The 4,177-nt window shown below is 40.2% G+C and overlaps 1 protein-coding gene across 1 annotated transcript in view; it reads right to left on the reverse strand.

Annotated features, from left to right (window-relative positions):
- Window positions 1-3,919: 3,919 nt before the first annotated feature.
- LOC108289999 (synaptotagmin binding cytoplasmic RNA interacting protein) overlaps window positions 3,920-4,177 on the reverse strand; it is a 41,301-nt gene continuing 41,043 nt past the window's right edge. The window contains exon 13 of the transcript XR_001819385.2: window positions 3,920-4,048. The gene's annotated coding sequence lies outside the window, so the exon portion shown is untranslated. The remainder of the gene's footprint in view (window positions 4,049-4,177) is intronic.

The following is a 4,177-nucleotide window of genomic DNA, read 5'->3' on the forward strand; positions in this document are numbered from 1 at the left end:
CGTGCCTGTAATCCCAGCTACTCAGGAGGCTGAGGCAGGAGAATTGCCTGAACCCAGGAGGCAGAGGTTGCGGTGAGCCAAGATCGCGCCATTGCACTCCAGCCTGGGTAACAAGAGCGAAACTCCGTCTCAAAAAAAAAATAAAAATAAAAAAAATAAAAAATAAAAACCAGCCAAGCGTGGTGGCTCATGCCTATAGTCCCAGCTACTCAAGAGGCTGATGCAGGGTGGAATCACTTGAACTCAGGAGGCAGAGGTTGCAGTGAGTTGAGATCATGCCATTGCATTCCAGCCGGGATAACAGAGCAAGACTGTCTCAAAAAAAAAAAAACAACAACAAATAAAAATTAGCCGAGCGTGGTGGAACACACCTGTGGTCACAGGCTGAGGTGGGAGAATCCCTTGAGCTCCAGAAGTCCAGGCTGCAGTGAGCCAAGATGGCACCACTTCAACCCAGCCTAGGCGACAGAGCAAGACCCGTCTCCAAACAAACAATAAAACTAAACTTTTGCTCCTAAAGTTACCTTTAAACAGAGGTTGATAAATTTTTTTTTGTATCACAAACCTATAGCACAAATAATAAAAGAAAGCTGGGTGCAGTGGCGCATGCCTGTAATCCCAGCACATTGGGAAGCTGGCAGATCACCTGAGGTCAGGAGTTTTGAGACCAGCCTGGCCAACACGGCAAAACCCTGTCTCTACTTAAAAATACAAAAATTAGCTAGATATGGTGGCACGTGCCTGTAATGGGAAGTTGAGGCTGGAGAAACCCTTGAACCCGGGTGGCAGAGGTTGCAGTCATCAGAGATCGCACCACTGCACTCCAGCCAAAGTGACAAAGTAAGACTCCATTTCAAAAAAAAAATACAAAAGAAGAAAAATCAGCTAATAGCCTTATTTGTACCCAGAAGGCAAAGTGAAGACTTTTATCTTGATGTTCTCCCATCTGTACTTGTTCCTCAGGGATACAATGTTGGATTTTTTTTTTTTTTTTTTGAGATGGAGTCTTGTTGCTCTGTCACCCAGGCTGGATCGCAATAGTAGCACGATCTCAGCTTACTGCAACCTCTGCCTCCCAGGTTCAAGCAATTCTCCTGTCAGCCTCCCGAGTAGCTGCGACCACAGGCACATGCACCACACCTGGCTAATTTTTGAATTTTTAGTAAAGATGGGGTTTCACCATATTGGTCAGCCTGGTCTCGAACTCCTGACCTCAGGTGATCCACCCACCTCAGCCTCCCAAAGTGCTGGAATTACAGGCATGAGCCACTGTACCCGTCTGATGTTGGTGGTTTTAAAGAGCCTATAGTAAGATAATTTTAACCTATTTTGGTTGAAGAAAATGGGCCAGAATTCAAGACATCAGAAACTGAGATGAGCCAAAGAAACACAAGGCAGGCAGTTTCTTTACAGACATTATTAATGGAAGATAACACTAGAAGGATTAACTGGGTCCAAACCATAAAACTTTAAGTAAATTACGTATGTGGCTTTCATTTCTATTTGACAATACTGTTGTAGACTCTGGAGCTAGATAACCAGTAAAATTAAATGTGCCATTTAAAAGTTTAACTTATTTATAAGGAGTTCTGCCAGATCTGAACTTCCTAAAGGACTAATAGGACTTGGATAGAGAGGACATTTCAGGCCTCTTCAAGTAAGTTATCAAAATGTGACTGGATGTGATATGAGAAATTAATGAGAGGGAGCACTTGAATGTGTACAGCAGGCAGCTGAAATGCAGAACTGCACTTAACATAGATCAAGGAAGCCCTGACACTAAAACAGGAGTCCACACAGATGTGATCAAGGAAACAACAGGTAAGGATGGAAGATGAGACAACCTGGCAAAGTGCCAAGATTTTTCAAGAAAGTTAAGTAAATTTAATAAATGCCATAGAGTTAAATCTTTAAAATATACAATTTTCATATGGGGACACTGGTATCCTGCGAAGAAAGCGAGAAGCCGGGGCAGTGGCTCACGCCTATAATGCCAACACTTTGGGAGGCCAAGGCGGGTGGATCACCTGAAGTGGGAGTTCAAGACCAGCCTGGCCCATGTGGCGAACGAAACCCAGACTCTATTTAAAAATTAGCCAGGCATGGTGGTGGTGCCTATAATCCCAGCTACTTGGGAGACTGAGGTGGGAGAATCACCTGAACCCAGGAGGCGGAGGTTGCAGTGAGCAGATATTGCACCACGGCACTCCAGCCTGGGGGCAACAGAGCAAGACTCTGTCTAAAAAAAAAAAAGCGGGAGCAGAGAGGAAAACCCACTTAAAAGAGGTATCATTCCAAAACCACCAAGCTCACTTTTAGAAAAGGTGCAATAAAATAGTTTATTGATAATTAAATATTTGGCCTTTCAGTCTAAAGACACTTGGGGAGTCACAGGTACAATACCAATGCTATTTTGGACTATATGGTAGTCCTCTAATTGTTAGAGAACAAAATTAACATAAATAAGATTTAGGAGATTGGTTTAGCAGCTAGACTGTCTTGTATTTCCTTATCAGATTCATTGATCGACTAGCATTGAGAATTTTGACTGGAATTTCAAACTAAGAAACAGAATAAATGAACACTTACTCCAAAACTTTTTAAAATGTAGTTACCACCGCAAAAGTAGATCCATCTATTAGCTAACATCTATGTGATTCTGGTTAACTCCCAACTCGTGCATTAACATGGTAATTTAGGGAATTTGGGAATAACTGGGAATAATGCTTTGTGGAGTAATGATGGCTTGATAGTTTCCTTCCTCAGAACTTAAGGGCTTCAGTGTTAACTTCAAGAACCACCTTACCCTGTCTTTCCCTCAAAGAGCTATCACAAAAATAATGTACCAAAATGTTCATACATTTATTACAGGGTGAATTAAGTCTACCTTTTAATGTAACGTTTATTCTTTTGTGAAAATAAACCTCCATATAAAAGCATGAAGGCAAAAAGTTCCTCTAGGCAGAATTAAAAAAAAAAAAAAATTAAAAACAGGATCCTACATATCGTATCCATAGGATATGTTGAGAGCTGGAAAAATTATCTTTTTATAAGGAAACTCCAGCTCAGAGAGGTTAAATGTTTGTATGTAACTGCTTCCATTAAATGCCCCAATGACTAATAGATTTTCAGTTTCTCATCTGAACTCCTGAAAAAAGAGAAATTATCTAAGTTGTTGAAATAAGGAAACTACATTAATGCACATATAGCATTTTATTTCAGCAACCCCTTTCTTAGTATATGTGAAAAATGAATATACAAGCCAGATCATGCTTGTTAGAATGGGAAAGCCAAGGCCAGGCACGGTGGCTCACACCTGTAATCCCAGCCCTTTGGGAGGACAAGGCAGGCAGATTGCCTGAGGTTGGGAGTTCGACACCAGCCTGACTAACATGGAAAAACCCCGTCTATACTAAAAAATACAAAAAATTAGCCAGTCGTGGTGTTGCATGCCTGTAATTTCAGCTGCTAGGGAGGCTGAGGCAGGATAATCGCTCAAACCCAGGAGGCAGAGGTTGTAGTAAGCAAAGGTCGCGCCATTGCACTAAAACCTGGGCAACAAGAGGGAAACTCCATCTCAAAAAAAGAGAAAGCCATATGAGTAAGACACTAGTGTGAAAAATTAAGAGCGTTTTATGTCCTCAAATTTTAATTGAAAGATCTCGGTCTACTACTTGACTAAGATTATTTATTTTCCTCTTTAGTTTCCTATTATGTATATATTTATATATGTATGTACATACACTTATATATGTGGCTACCAGATACTATTATCATTAAAAACTTAGCCAAGATTGTTGGTACCAGATGCCTTGAAAGTCAGTTTCTTCCTTGGTATCAGTCAATACTTAATATCACAAAACCTAATTAAGAACTGTTTTGATATCTTGATGAGGTACGAATGGCCAGAATGACTCAAGAAGTTTGATGTGCCTTGATGTAGAAAATTAGACAACCTAATCACCAGAGTTGATAGAAGTATAGAATATATTCCACAAGTAAATTCACATGGACTCCCATCAAAATCTGGAAGGTAGGTTTGAGATACCTGCCAAAATAATTTTCATTACCTGCCAATAATTTTACCTTGCTAAAACAAGACACAAAGGCAAACTGTTCAATGTAATGGGGAAAAAGAAATTCTCAATGGTTTATTTTTTTTTATTTTTTTTTATTT

The sequence above is a fragment of the Cebus imitator genome, unplaced genomic scaffold (assembly GCF_001604975.1).
Source record: "Cebus imitator isolate Cc_AM_T3 unplaced genomic scaffold, Cebus_imitator-1.0 Scaffold418, whole genome shotgun sequence".
Taxonomy (NCBI): domain Eukaryota; kingdom Metazoa; phylum Chordata; class Mammalia; order Primates; family Cebidae; genus Cebus; species Cebus imitator.